This window comes from Ursus americanus, chromosome 13 (genome assembly GCF_024610735.1).
Source record: "Ursus americanus isolate L20-20 chromosome 13, mUrsAme1.1.p, whole genome shotgun sequence".
Lineage (NCBI taxonomy): Eukaryota > Metazoa > Chordata > Mammalia > Carnivora > Ursidae > Ursus > Ursus americanus.
Genome location: NC_142139.1, coordinates 59577367 through 59594023, shown reverse-complemented (window position 1 = coordinate 59594023; position 16657 = coordinate 59577367). Strand labels below are relative to the sequence as shown.

The window sequence follows — 16657 nt, the reverse complement described above, 5'->3', positions numbered from 1 at the left end:
GGGGCGCCTGGGTGGCTCAGTCAGTTAAATGTCCCACTCTTGATTTCAGCTCAGGTCATGATCTCAGGGTTGTGAAATCAAGCTCCATGTTAGGTTCCATGCTGGACGTAGAACCTGCTTAGGATTCTCTCTCTCCCTCTCCCTTTGCTCTCCTCCCCCCTACCCCACCCCCAGTTCATGTGCTCTCTCTCTCTTTCTCAAAAAAAAACCAAAAAGGACAGTCAGTTGCTCAAAGCCTACTTAGTTTGTGAATTCTTCCTGATTAAATCTGTCTGTGTGAGGAAATAAACATTACTGAACCCCTGTGATGTGCCAGACACACTAAGTGTTGGGGGTATAAACATAAATGAGAGGCAGTCCCTGCTACAGAAGAAATCACAGTCTAATGGGAGGGGGACAACAGCTCTTACCCTCTAACATGCTAAGCTATATAGCGGTATGACGATGACGGACATGGTACTAACACAACCAATTCACATATCAGTTCAGTGTGAGTTTATTTTAACATTAGGTGCAGTCGATTTGGAGTGCAAGAACTTCATTTCATCTCCATCATCCCACCTGGAACTCAATCTCTCTAACCCTCGTAGGACCGTTCTCCATAGCATTGATAGCCTGAAAGAAAGACGTCATTCTTTCACAGTACAGACATATTGTTCTGGGCGTGTGCCTACCACAGACTGTGTTTGCAATCCCAGGTCCACAACCATGGAATTCCCAGGTACTGTGTTCCCTTCGTGATAAAATACGCAAACTGCTTTTGGCTATTTTAAATTTCTCATTTCCACTGAAAGCATTCCATCTCTTAAATCTAAACACATCACATCCCAGTTGCAAGTTTTTCTCTTCATGTATTCTGCAATCTCTTACTTTCATTGATACCTACAGTCAACCTCAGAGAACATGCCTTATCTTCTTCCCTTTCTCTCCCCTTCCTGGTCTCAGTCTCAGGTCTATCCCTTCAAATATTCTCCTGTTAACATCCATGGCCTTTGCCCTTGTCGATCTCTCTTCCGATGCATAAGGACTGAAAACCCATGGTTCAATCTAACCATTAGTCTACTCTGCTACATCTGTGGTCTGTAAAGGAAATCACACAGCCATAAAATCTGGCACCGGGAAGATTTATGGTTTCCAATGCTGATCGAGCCCTTGGAGCCAATCAGCAGTCCTTTACATATTCCTCATCTGCCCCTTTTCCCGTTATCACAAACAACTTTACTATTTACATTTACTATTTTCAAACTCCTTTTTCGAACTGTCATTCTCATTTGCAGCAGATCGTCTTGTCCTCTTCTTGATACAGAAAACACAACTCATTTAGGCAGAACTTTCTCAAAGCCCTATTTTCCTACGTAAATACATCTACATACCTACGTCCCTTCTATCACAGAGAATGAGATGCCCACTTCCTGCCCAAAGCTAGTCCTGCAATCCACATCTTTCACCCACTCAGGTCCCTGCTCTGCCAATCAGCTCTGCTTCTGCCTTCAGCCTCTTCCCCTTTTGGGGTTTTACCCTCTGCATATGATATATTCAAACCCCTCCCATGTGAAAAAGCAAGCCCTTTCTCAACCCTGTGTCTTTCTTAAGCAATCTCTCTAGCTTCCCCGGACCCTCATGACCAAGTTGGTTGAGAGTGGCCTCCCACTTACTTCTTCACTCACTGTAATTCGGTTTCTTTCTCCAATCTACAAAAACTGTTCGTGATGAGACCAAATTGTTGTTCATGCTGTTCCCTAATTTCTATAGCCAGTGGATAATTAGTTACTCTATCTTTCTTGATTGTTCTACAGCATTCAAAACTATGGAGAACTTTTTCAAACTCTTTTCTCTCCTGGCTTTTATAACATCATATCTCTTTGTTTTTCTTCTACCTACATAAATACTTTTGGAGAGTCATGTCTTATATCTCCCCCTCCTTAAATATGTGAGTACCCTCAAAGGCTCTACTGCAGGCCTCATCAACTCTACATGCTAACTCAGTGTTAGTGACCCTCTCAGGGGTTCAACTTTCACCTATACGATAACATCTCCTGACTTAACATCTCTAGCCCTGATCTCGCTGTGGATCCAAGACCACGAATGCATCTGACTAAAGGACAATTCCATATGGATATCCCGTGAGCACCTAAATTCAGCACATTAAAAATTGAACTTGAATCCATAGGACACTGTTTAGAGAAGTAATGTGCAATTACAAAACCAGAATCAAATTGGCCCTTGAACAGAGCAGAAATTAGGGGCGTGAACCCACACACACAAAATTAAAAATAGAGCTACCCTACAACCCAGCAATTGCACTACTAGGTATTTACCCAAAGGATACAAACATAATGATTCAAAGGGGCACCTGAACCCCAATGTTTATAGTAGCAATGTCCACAATAGCCAAAATATGGAAAGAGTCCAGATATCCATCAACAGAAAACTGGATAAAGAAAATGTGGTACATATATACAATGGAATATTACACAGCCATCAAAAAGATGAAATCTTACCATTTACAATGACCTGTATGGAACTAGAGGGTATTATGCTAAGCGAAATAAGTCAATCAGAGAAAGATAATTATCATATGATTTCACTTACATGTGAAATTTAAGAAACAAAACAGAGGATCATAGGGAAAGGGAGGGAAAAATAAAATAAGACAAAATCAGAAAGGGAGACAAACCATAAGAGACTCTTAACTATAAGAAACAAACTGAGGGTTGCTAGAGGGGTGGGGGTGGAGGGTGGGATAACTGGGTGATGGGCATTAAGGAGGACATTTGATGTAATGAGCATTGGATGTTATATGCAACTGATGAATTACTAAACTTTACCCCTGAAACTAATAATAAAAATAAATAAAGGTGAGATGCAAAATTAAAAATAAAAATCCACATATAATTTTGGACTTCCCTGAAATTAAACTACTAATTTTCTTAGTAGTCTTACCAGAAGTCTTAACAATAACATAGTCAATTAACACATATTTTGTGTGTGTATTATATACTGTGTTCTTAAAGTAAGCCAGAGAAAAGAAAATGTTATCTTAAAAATCATAAGGAAAATACATTTACAGTGCCTTACTCTATCAAAAAAAATCCATGCAAAAATAGAGCCACACAGTTCAAACCATGTTGTTCAACCGTATTATAATCTTTTGTCTTAACTTTAGAGGAAGCTTTTAGGAACTTATATCCCTTTCAGTAAAGAATCAGGCATCCAAAGCTGAGTGAATCCTGTAATTTATTTTTCTATATATATATTTTTTCCCATAGAAATATGTCCAGAATTAAGTGTATCAAAAGTTAATAATGAATACTTCTGAGCTCTGAGATTTGGGGTGACATTTAACTTCCATTCCTTTCCTTCTTGTACTGCTCTAAGTTTTATAATGAGTTTGGACAATTTTTCAATACAATTTTTTAAACTAATCTCCTTCTGTATTTCCTATTCACAAAATGGAGCCAAACAGTACCATCTTCTAATTTGGAAGTAGTCCTTGATTTATCCCTGCACCCACCCCCTCTTCAGTATGTCTTAAATTCATTTGCTTCCTTTTCGTTCCCACAGCCGTGTCCTAAGAAGGACTTCAGTCTCTCCCACCTTAGCTCTTGCAATGGCTTTTGCCTCCCGTCTCAAGCCCCTCCATTCCATTCTCCATGCTATTGTCAGAAGTTTCTCTCTAGAACCCAAATCCTGGCATGCCGTATGCTGTTTAAAATCAGTAGCTTTCAATAGCCTTCAGAATAAAATCTGAACTACTTGGAATGTCCTAAATGATCTACATGATCTGACCCATGTATTTTTAAAATGGTGACCTTAGACCTTGGGATCAGAACAAGGTTCAAATGCAAATTCTCTATTTGCTCTCTGTGGACTCAGACAAGTTAATTAACCACTTTGGGGCTGTTTCTTCGCTGGCAAGCCAGAGCAAATGATACTTTGCAGAACTGTTGTGTTAGAGATAACTGCAGTTAAGTAGTGGACATACTTGAGGTGTTCAGTAAATGTAACTACTACTATTTTTGCTACTACTGCTTTTATTATTTCCACGCAGCCCCATCCTTGAGGAAGGATAGTGTCTCCTTTATGTTTATATCTCCATCACCTGTGCCTAACACATTAAAGGGACTCAAAAAATATTTGCTAAAAAAAATAGTATAGATAATATTTTAGACTCCTCTTGGTCAGCACCGGGCTTTTGTAGACTGGCTGTGGGTCTTTAAAATTCATCAGTTAAGACATCTGATCCTTTCCATCTGAATCCAATCATAAAGTAAGTCTTACGTCTGCATGCAGTCAGAGATTACAGAGAATTCTTCTAGCATGCTCCCTCAGTTGCTTACTTAGAAATATCAATGCCACACTGCCAGTCTCAATTTGAAAAATTCACGCAGTTCTAATTCCGAGTCACCCCAGATAGATCTAAAAATATTTCTGTATATACTTGGTTATATAACATCGATCCCCTCATTCGGCAAACGCCAACGTTTGTTTTCTTGGGTTACTAAAATGAAATCTAAAAGGCCGGATTCTAAAGTCAGACTTATCAACCCATTTGTATTTTGACCTGCATACCTTAAGTTAAAAACCACCAACAAATACCAAAGTGCTTCAAAGTGCAAACCAATTACAAACTTAGGCGGTCATTAAAGTAAATGAAATGCATTATTTTGACTAAAGAAAAAAGCATTGTCTCTGTAAATTTTTATGGAGTACTCCAAAGGCAGGGTTTTCTCATCATCCTCTGAATAAACAAAATCGTAAATTCTACAGACCAGGAGTAAAATAAAAACAAAATTAAAAATTGACCACACACACCTGCCTGCTTAGCTGTAACAGATGTGATTAATGTCACAATTTAGTACCTAGGCAATAATGAGGTACCCGAAGAGGACTTGGTAAAGGTAAGTAATCCTAAATTTGCGGCCTTTTGACCTTTAAGTTAATATTGTGCTAAATAATAAATACTTTCCTAAATAATAATTAAAATATCTTATATAGGCATGTTTTTTCCCTACTTTAATAGTATAGGTTCCATATTCTCTAGGACTAGTTGAATAATGAGCTAGAAACATCCATGGGATATACCACATAACCATAAATACAACTTCTAGAATTATTAAAATGATGTCATCAGAAATCACAACCCCTTCACATTATATCTTGAAATTGCTGACTGGTCTCCCTTAGGCTCTACTAAACCACATTAAAACTCAATGGCAGGGGCACCTGGGCAGCTCAGCTGGTTAAGCATCTGACTCTTGATCTCAGCTCAGGTCTTAATCTCAGGGTTGTGAGTTCAAGCTCCGTGTTGAGCTCTCTGCAGGCGTGGAGTCTACTTAACAAAACAAAACAAACAAACAAGAAAACTCAATGGCAAGCTAAGATTTGCATCCCCTCGTAGGGATGGTGAACTTCTAAATGTACCACCTTTGATTCTACTGGACATGGTGCTATGAGCGAATTTTGTGTCTCCCCAAAATTCATAGGTCGAAATCCTAACCCCCACAGATAACGTTATTAGGTGGTGCAGCCTTAAGGAGATGCTTAACTCAGAGGCTAAAACCCTCATGAATGGGACTATAAAAGAGGCTCCCTAGCCCTTCTACCATGTAAGGACACAGAGATAAAACTGCCAGCTGTGAACCAGGAAAAGAGCCCTCACCAGAATACAGCCATGCTGGCACCTTGACCTTGGATCTTACAGCCTCCAGAATCTTGAGAAATGCATTTCTGTCGTTTATAAGCTACACAGTCTACAGAATTTTGCTCTAGAAGCCTAAATAGACTAAGACACTCAGAGTAGTGGGAAAATCTACTTGGGTAATTTGAGTTCATTATATTAGCAAAGAGTTGGAAATTACACATAGGATACATGAGAATCTGAATGGGTAAAACATAAAGAGTATGAATAAAAATATTACATTTGCTATGATCAATTCCATTATATAATGAAATCTATTGCTAGCAACTTTACATCAGAAAGCTGGAAGGAATCACTCACTCAGGAAAATCTACTTAAATCAATAGTAAACCATATAACAGCAGTACTTTTATTTTTGTATAGAGATTTTCTTTCAGATGATCCAAATAAGTTCGCAAACATTCAGCCTGGATTGGTCAGTCGGAAGGAAGGAAATTACCTAGTTGTTTGAGGTAAGAGGATGACCCCCAAAATGACACTCAATACAGTGAAATGTAGTCAAAGCAAAAATCTGCTAAGTGAGCGTCCCCAAAAGCAACATGTCCAACTCATAATGCTGACACCTCAACAGGGCAACGGCAAATACCTCTATTATTTTCAGCTTAATGTAATAAAGGCGCCTGGTGATAAGTTGCCTGCTCAAGTTTATAGAGTCAATATAAAGAGGAATAAAGCCCGGAAAGTATATAGTATTATATGCAATACTTTCTTGACCACATTTTATCATAGAAATCATTCCTTTTTATAATGTGCCATAGTCTTGTTTCGATAAATTAGAAAGAACTAATCTAGATACCACTAAAGTTTGGTTCATTTATATTTGGTTGATATGGAATGAATTAGTGAACAATGGAGACAGATTCTGGAGCAGAGCAAAGAACTCACAAAGCGTGCAAGAAGTGATGAAGTGTGATGTGGGGTGACCAGCGCAGACTAACAGGCGATGATACATGATGAAGTGCAGCTGAAAATCCCAAGGAAGGATGAAGTGAGATGGGCCGTGATCTTGGGGTGGTGGACATCCATCTGTAATGCAAAAATCTGAGAGATTATACAAATGACCAGAAAGAAACTTGAAAACTGGGCTGAATGTTGGTAAATGGATATTCTTTAGAAAATTAAGAGCAACACTTGGCAACTAAATCCCTAAACACAATATAGATGTCCTGTCTTCAAATTGCCTCCTGTCTTCATGTGACTAGAGTGATACGTTGTCAGGAAGCAGTCCTCAACGACAAGCCTCTGCCATAATTTAACCTCCATATATGGATTATTTTGAAACTCAATGATGTCATAATTCAAAAATGTACTTTAAATATCTTAAAATGCTGTCAGTTTTACCTCAGCAAACCGGGAAAAAAAACCAAATTAAAAAGTGCCCCTCCTTGTCCTAAGAGTTTTTGGTATATTTGGAAGATTAACTCTTTTTAATTTTTTTTAAAGTTTACTTATTTATTTTAGTAATTTCTACACCCAACATGGGGCTCAAACTCACGACCCTGAGATCAAGAGTCACATGCTCTTCAGGTCTACTGGGACCAAAAATATCTGAGGTAGTTTGGCATGGAGGATGATGTGAAAGGCTAAGATGAGAATAAGGAAGACCAGAGATCGACCAGGAATTATACCTTTAGGGCATACTTACACACTTCAAAATGGAATAGATGCATTCAGACAGTTTAGGACTTGACTTTGAACCTACACTGAATTAAGATAGCCAGTTTGGTTCAGAAGTTGGTCAAAATGATTCAGGAAAGAAAAAGACAGTTACAAACAGTCCCCTGGTATTTGCAAAGGACATATCTGATGAAGGGTTAGTATCCAAAATATATAAAGAACTTATCAAACTCAACACCCAAAACCCAAAATATCCAGTCACAAAATGGGCAGAAGACATGCTCTTCAGGTAGGAGTCCCAGATTAGCTCTTTATCTTTGATTTCATATTCATAGGAATCGGGAGTTAATATAACAATAATTATCCATTGAAACATGCATTTTTTAAAAACTGGCATTGAAGTAGTAGTAGAACCTTCTACCAAAAGTACAAACTTTTGGTTAATATATAAATTTGCTTCTATTTCAGTCTGTCTGAAATAATTTTTCATCTTATCAACTCTGTCTCAAGCATTCTCGATGCTTTTACCGCTACCACTCTCTGCTGCTATAAAAAGAATCCTAGCGTCTCTCCTTTGCATATATACATCCACTTTGTACCTCTTTCTTCATGAAAATTTTACCCTAAAAAGGCTTCTGGTCATCCCTACTCCTTCTCCACTTACACCGCAAGTAGCGAAAGTGTTGTACCTCTCAAAAACAGGAGCCAGGAGGAGGAATGCTACTAAATCATATCCATGCTTCCTGCTAATGAAAGAAAGATATATAGAGGGTTATCAGGGGTAAAAACTAACTACTTTTAAGAATTTTAATAAAAGTAATTGTTGTTTGGAATAACTAAGAATCATAGTAGGAATGACTGGGAATATTGGTCCCAGCACCATAAAACATAGGTGATTTGGAAGAAAAGTGAACAGATAGGTCAGAGTACAGGGGGGCAGTAAGGAAATCTATTGTAGATTAGATGCAGAGTGAAATTTATCCAGGATTTGGATTTCAAAAAGACCATGTCATTTTAATTCATCCCAATTCTGCACTTCGTAATGGAAAAGAGAAAGTGAGCTGTCAATAGAAATAGTCTTTGTTTGATATATTTATGGGCTGGTACAGGGGAGGAGGTGAAGGATACACAATGTCCCCTCTGAACTATTTTCTTGTGTCATGTGTCATACTGTACGGGTCACAACAATCACTATGACCTGGGTGGAGACAGCATACCACTTCTCAGAATGCTACTTGATGGCCCATAGTTACGATTATCTTCCCTTTGGCTGAAGACAAAAGAGGAGAAGAGAAAATCCTTGCCATACTCAAAGGACAGATGGCAAGCTCTGCCTAAACTCAAGAGAAGAAAGCAAGGACTTAACATTTATAACCTAAGCCAGTGGCCTTCATTGCAAAAGGCTGGTTTTGAATTTAAGTATATGCAATTTCTTGAGAATCTAGCAAGCAAGTGATTTATTTGGGAGGAAATCCTGAGAAGCACCAGGAAAAGAAGTAGGGAATTGAAATAGAGAAAGGAAGGAGGCCAATAAATATTCGACCAGGCTACAGCTGTTAGCACCTGGAGCTCCAATCCCACGGAAGAACCCAGGGAGACAACGCAGAATATGCCTCAGAGATTTCCCTAGCTACGGATATTTACCCTCCAATTCTATCAGACATTGCCCAAGAGCTACTCCCAAGGGACGTTAATGCCTCAGCACTCCCAGCACGCCGTCCCTATAGGCCAAACGCACTCCAGTGGTCAGAGACGATCTACGGAATCTCACACACCTGCTGCACAAAGCAGCAGAGTGGACGGGCAGGGGAACGGTGGCTACTGAACAGATACGGACGAGGCATCAACATCATTTGCTGTACCTTAGTCCCATCAGACTGGACTCCAAAATACCGATATATTTATCATCTGAACAAAAAAAAAAAAAAATGAGGGAAGGGAGAGAAACTCTCCTTGTACGGAAGAGAATACTGCATGTACGAGAGGGCCAGAGCAACATCATTGGAAAAGGAAACTTCCTGGGGCGCCCGGGTGGCTCAGTCGGTTAAGCCACCGACTCTTGATTTAGACTCAAGTCATGATCTCAGGGTCGTGGGATCAAATCCTGCATCAGCTCCGGGCTCAGTGGAGTCAGCTTGAGATTCTCTCTCTTCCTTTCCCTCTGCCCCACCCCCACTCCCCCACCGCTCCACCCCCACCCCGCCGGCTCCTGCATGTGCACATGCACACATGCTCTCTCTCTCTCTCAAAGAAAAAAAACAACTTCCTTTAAATTTCTTGGGCTTTTTAGAAATTAATATGAGGTTAGAGCAAGGGCTGGCATGCGAGGCCCTGAAGCCAGATCCAACCTGCCAATGGTTTTTGCACAGCCCCAAAGCTAAAAGTGGATGTTTACATTCTTAAATGGTTGGGAAAAGGCAAGAAGACTATTTCATGACACGTGAAATTTATATGATATTCAAGTCTCATTGTCCATAAACATTTATTAGAACACAGCCACAGTCATCACTGACGTAGTATCAATGGCTATGCTGTCAACAGCAGGACTGAGTAGGTGAGACAGGGATCACGTGGGCTTCGAGGCTTAAAAGTTTTCCGCGGTGGCGCTTCTCGGAAAGTTTGCCGACTGTAATTTAGAACCAGACTCGCTCTCAGGGAATCTTCAGGATAACAGTGATCCCCTGGGTTGGAAAGATGGATCTCTTCCTTTTTTTAAGGAGAATTGAAACTTTTTATTAGGCTCCACTGGGCAGTCTCTGAGCTTCTTGGAGAAGGATGACTGCTCTTTTTTTCTACCCCTGAATTGATCCGAGCTGAACAAATAGACAGTCTCCTCTTATTGCCAATATAAAACTTGTAGTTTCTCTGCTGAAATGCATGTACTAAGGAATGAGATGCTTACAAATAGTGATGAGAATGGAATGAACTTTAAGATTCAGAATCTCTGTTTTCTCCAATTTGCAACGTAACATTCTGCAAACACCTGCGCCGTTTTGAGTTTTTTCCAGACATGAATTCACACTGGAAACTAATGTCTGAACCCCTGAAAAGGAGCTAATTTTGTGACAGGAGATGAAAAGATACCACACCAAGGGGTTAGTTACCAAGGGGTAACTAAAAAAAAGAGATGGGGCGCCTGGGTGGCTCAGCTGTTAAGCGTCTGCCTTCAGCTCAGGTCATGATCCCAGGGTCCGGGGATCGAGCCCCGCATCGGGCTCCCTGCTCAGCGGGGAAGCCTGCTTCTCCCTCTCACGCTCCCCTTGCTTGTGTTCCCTCTCTCGCTGTCTCTATCAAATAAATAAAAAATTTAAAAAATTAAAAAAAAAAGAGAGAGAGAGGGTGGTGGCAGCAGGTGAGAGAGAGATTAATTAATATTATTTAATCATCAGGCATCAAGCTAATAAATTACTGAAGGAATAAAGATTGATGTAATCGATTGGCCATAGAGCAAAAGAATTAAAACTGGTAACTTTCATCAGATCCCAAGGGAATCCAGGATGCCAAGTTTAATCTGGCACCTGACCACAGTGTTGCTTGCTCAGTCATAGAAGCGGGGACTAGATATGTAAACCAGGTCTTTCCCAGGGAGCGTTGCAGTGATCTATGGGTGTGCTATACACCAGCACCGTGGCCCTCAGGATGCCAGAGTCCATTCTCAAGGCCTTGTTTACAGGAGAACATCAGTATCCCCTGGGTACACACGTCAATGCGAAGAGAACTTTAAATAGCACGAGAGAAAAGTGTTCTTGGTAGTCACACAGCCTATGATAAACTTTGAAGTACAAATGAGAAGTGGAAGTGAATGTTAAACGTATGCCTTGTCCTAAAACTTCATGAAAAATGAAATGTACAAGAAAAGTTGGATCCCTGCCATGACACCCATTACAGTGTAGACGAAGGCTCTGACCTTTTGTGTTATACTTACTGTGTTTTTGACACATTTAGTCAATTAAAACGGGTGAAGTGTAATTTGTTTTTCTTAAGTTTAATACAGCATGTCAATAGAAGTTAACCAAAATTTATAGTTGGAACACTAAAGCTGCCACATGCACTTAAACAAACGAACACAATTTATCATGGTTGAAATAAAGAGAACATCACGGGCATTTGACTTTATACTTCACGTAAGCGTGTTGCCAAATATAGGAAAGCAAGCGCCTTCTCACACTTCCAATGGAAAAGACATTTTAGTTCACATTAAATATTGGTGTGAAAAATCTGGCAGGTATCCAGTCCTAAGGAGTGTTAACGTTGGCACTTCCACTGTGTACTTTTACTATAAATTGTTGTAGCGTTTATTTGACATGGAATACCCCAAGGATTGATGAGCAAAGAAAGGAAGATTTTTTTTATTGTGCCATATTACCTTTTTCAGACATCTATACTAAGTCTTTACATCTTCAAAGTCTAAACAAGTAGCCACCTGTATTCAATCGGTGCAAGATATTTTTCATGAAACTATAGCTTGCCTTTTTATAAACCTATAAAAGCACACATTTTCCATTTTATTAGTCAGCAAAGCAGTGGTGGATTTAATAATAAAACTTATAAATGCAGTGTCTTTATAGACAGTTTAACTTTTTTTGCTTGTTTAAAATGCCGCAAGAACAACCAAATTTATTTCACAGTTTCTCTCTCGATCCCCATAGAAACAAGTAGCTACAATTTTGTATATCTTTACATTAAAAAAATTTCACCTAGCACTCAGACCATTTATATAGCAGCCTACAGACTCCTAAAGGTTTAAGAGAAACATAAACCGCTAGAGGAAAATTATCTCTTACAATCAAATGCGTGTATTTGATTTTGACACCCACAGTATGTACATCGATTACATAGAGCCACAGCAGACACGCACTTTGAATGTCCAAGAGCAATGTAAAATAAGTTTGTGTCTCCTTTTTCATTAAATAAATACAGCTATACAATATACACAATAAATAAATAAATATATGCATACACTCTCAATGATTACAAAATGAAAACTTAAGGTAGAAGTAGGTAACACATTGATATTGGTAAGATTTAAAACAGCGGAACACCAATGCTGATGGAGACATTGGGAAGTATACTGGAGAAAGGATGAATTGTTATGGCCTTTTGGAAAAGCAGTCTGGTAATATCTGCTAAAATAGAAGATATAGACCCCCTTCAAATCAACATCTCTGTTACCGGTCATCTAAACCATAGAAATAAAATACTAGTAGATAAGGATAGTTAGTGCAGTTTTTTAGGGCAGGAACAAAAATGGGGGGGGGGGATTGAATGTCTACTAATGGGTAAAAATTTTTAATAAGTTGTGGTACAACCATACCATGAGATACCACACAGCAATTACAAGAGATTTTACCAATCTATAATCAAGGATTAAAAACATTTCCACAATATGTGATCAAGTGAGAAAGGTAAGAGGCCGAGAAATATATATATATTACCCCACTCTTCTAAACCAAACAATGCCAAAAATATTTGAATATATATACAACTACAAATGTGTGTGAATATATATAAATATGCAAATGCATATAATCATTTGACCATAAATTAAAGTAAGCCAAGGTACACAACAAACTGGTAACACTGATACCCAGGATTATTCAGTTGGTGGAAGAAGAGGCAATGAACAAAAAAGAAAATTGCATTTTTTAAAAGCTTATAAAGTAAAAGCAGAATTATTAGATGACCATCTTTGGAAATCTTTGGGAAAAGGAGTGTCCGTGTATGTTTCTAAAAATGGTACATGAAAGAGTAGTCATCAAAACATCGATGGTATTTTTCCTCAATGTGCAAGAATTTTGGATGATATTTCTCTTTCATTGGCTGATTTTTTTAAACAGTGATTACTATTATATATAAAATATATGATGAAAGGGCTATTTTCATTAGAGGGAAAAAACCTAAAAGCTATATAAAGAACACCTAGTTTAAATATCTCTCAGTATGAATACTTACTATGGGGGACATGTTTAAGCCTTGAAATTAAAAAAGAAAAACCCCTCACATTTTAAAGGGAAAAAATGGGGGAAAAAATCATGAGAAAAAGGAGATGGCATCTGCCACCAATAGGCCTCACTATCCATTCTCCCCTTTTGCAGTTCCTAGATTCTCTTTGTGTTTCATCTAGACAAACTGGCACTGAGAATAAACCCTGTATTTTGCATTCTCCCTTACAGGTAGGAATGCAGGAATGTGCCTGAGTTCTGCCAGGTGAACATAAGCAGAAGTGAAGTGTGCAATCCTCAGGCAGAACCTAGAAGGAGTAGTGTAAGCCATGTGCAGCCATACAGACCAGAGCAATCCAAGGGACTATTACAGAGCAAGAAAAGAAACAAAGTTATCATATCATAACCTGGACTGCTTATGCTTGAAGTATTGTAAGAGAGACAAACGCACTTTTATTTTTTCAAAGTCATCTTATTTGTTATACTGTTAACATAATATACAAACTACAGAGTTGCTATCTAGACATGCAGCTACCTTAACAATGCTTAAGATATGAAATACTAATTTTGTGGTCAGTTGGTGATCAGCAAGAAAAGAGATACTGCAGGCTGGAAAGTTGGTGATCCTTGATATGCCATGATGGATTACGTGATTAACTGTTATTTGATTAGCTGTAGACTATAATATCTTTCAATATGAATCACATGCAGATAGAGCCTATGAGAGAGTTCACCTGGGAAAAAACTCAAAATATTGGTGAGAATTGGTTTTTCCTTGCCAAATTTAGCAAGTCTGGCAGTAGAGACGAGTTCAAAAGAATTATATTTCTGCAAAGACGGATTTAGCGGAAGATGAGACTGGCCCACTCCCCCTGAAAACATCACTGAGAATGGGGCCAGTCTAGTGGCAAAGATCAGATAAAGAAAACAGGGCCTTTTGCTTTCTCATGCAAGACTGCTGTTTCAGATGACTTAAAAGTAGCCAAAACCAAAAACGTAGCTAATTGAATCAGAGAAAAAGAGATCCCCACCTAGAAGTAGCTTCTTGGCTCCTTCTCAAACACTCTGTCAGGTTCAGCCTCCTCACCTCCACTCCAACCTCCACCAGGGTGACCCAGAAGTCCTAGAGGTGTTCACCTCCCGCCCACTCGCACCCGAGACACCTGGAGCCCACATCCACTCCCCAGCCTTCTCCCGCCGGCGGCAGCAGCAACAGCTCCCGGGGTGGTCTGGACACCAGCGTGAGTATGGTCAGGGGCTACAGCAGGGCTGGGGGATAAGGGGCATCAAAGCCGTCTCAGTGAACCAGAGCCTGCTAAGCCCCCTTAAGAGGGAGGCAGACCCCAACATCCAGGCTGTGCAACACCCAGAAGAAGGACCAGATCAAGACCCTCACCAAGTTTGCCTCCATCAACAAGGTGCGGCACCTGGTGCAGCAGAACAAAATTCCGCAGACCAAGTGGAGCCTCCTCCTGCAGCAGAATCCCGCTCGGAGCAACACAGACAGCACGTTGGAGAGCTCCATCAACCACCTTTGGCGGCAGCAGAACACACCTGGTCAGGAGAAGCGGAAGCTGCAGGTGGAGATTGGCAACAGCGAGGAGCGGGTGGAGGGCTTCAGAAATAAGTACAAGGAGGAGATCAAAGAGCGTGCAGACATGGAGGATGAATTTGTCCGCATCAAGAAAGATGTGGAGGAAGCTTACATGAACAAGGTAGAGCTGGAGTCCCGCTGGGAAGGGCTGGCGGACGAGATCGGTTTCCTAGGGCAGCTTATGAAGAAGAGATCCGTGAGCTGCAGTCCATGGTGGACAACAGCTGCTCCCTGGACCTGGACGGCATCATCGCTGAGGTCAAGGACGTCACCAAACGCAGCTGGGCTGAGGCCGAGACCGTGTACCAGATCAAGTACAAGGAGCTGCAGGCATTGGCTGGGCAGCCTGGGGATGACCTCGGTAGCAAGAAGATGGAGATTTCCGTGATGAACCAGAAGATCAGCTGACTCCAGGGCCTCAAAGGCCAGAGGGCTTCACTGAAGGTCACCACCGCTGATGCTAAGCAGAGCCAGGAGCTGGCTGTTAAGGACGCCAATGCCAAAGCGGCGGATCAGAGCCAAGCAGGATATGGTGCAGTGGCTGTACGAGGACCAGCAGCTCACGAACATCAAGCTGGCCCTGGACATGGAGATCGCCACCTACCGCAAGCTGCTGGAGGCCGAGGAGAGCCAGCCGGAGTCTGGGCTGTGGAATATGAATATCCATGCAAAAACCACCAGCGGCTACTCACGTGGGCTGAGCTCCGCCTACAGAGTCCTCCTGACCCTGAGCCCGAGCCTCAGCTATGGCCTGAGCTCCTGCCAGTCCAGCTTCGGCTCCAGCAGGGGCTCCAGTTCCTTTAGCTGTGTCAGTTCCTCCAAGGCCTTGGCTGTGAACACGATCAAGACCTGCAGTGGAAAGCTGGTGTCCAAGCCGTCCGATGTCCTGTCCACGTGAATAGCCACTGTGGTCCCTCCCAGCCTCCTCCCTCCTGTTACTACCATAGAGCCTCTGGGGGAAGAAGCTGTGCGGGGGAGCATCAGGAACAAGAGCCCTACCTGAGGCTCAGTCCCAGTCCTCCACCTACCCTTGGAGGCAGTCTGTCACCCTGGGTACCCCTTCTTGCCCACGTCCCCAACTAAAACTGTCTTTTCCCAAATAAAGACTCAGATGGCTCTGCCAAACCCCCCAAAAAGAAAAAGAAAGTACAAATACACAAAATAACAAATAACAAAGGAGAAATAAAGTGAGAAAATTTTGAAAAATCCTGAGTCCCTACTATGTAATCCTATGAAAATAAATGTGAAAATCTAGCTAAAACAGTCAATTTCGTATAAAATACGTTTATCAAATTTGACTTTCTCTGTCCAGATAAGTATTCGTTTTCTATTGCTGCCATAAAAAGTTACCACAAACTCAGTGGCTTAAAATACCACATATTTATTATTTTATAGTTCTTAGGTCAGAAATTCAATATGGGTCTCACTAAAATCAAGGTATCAGCAGGCTGTTTCCTTTCATAGAGGTTCTAGAAGAGAATTTGTTGCTGGCTCATTCTATGTTGGTAGAATTTGTTTCCTCGTCGGTGTATGACCAAGGTCCCTATTTTCTTACTGGCTGTCGGTTGAGAGCTTTTTCCCTGCTTCCAGAAGCCACCCATATTCCTGGGCTCATGGTCCCTTACTCCACCTTCAAAGCCAGCAACGGTGATGCAGGTTTAAGTTTCTCTCACATTGAGTCTCTCTGACCCGTGAGAAAAAGTTATTCACTTTTAAATTCTCAAAAGATTAAGCAGTTCAGGATAATCTCCCCATCTAGAGGTCCCTACCCTTGATCGCACCTGCAGAGTCCTTTCTCCCATG

At 40.7% G+C, this 16657-nt stretch overlaps 1 pseudogene; it reads left to right on the top strand.

Moving 5' to 3' along the window:
• Positions 1–444: 444 nt before the first annotated feature.
• LOC123793559 (keratin, type II cytoskeletal 8 pseudogene) lies at positions 445–16065 on the top strand (annotated as a pseudogene).
• The last annotated feature ends 592 nt before the right edge of the window (positions 16066–16657 follow it).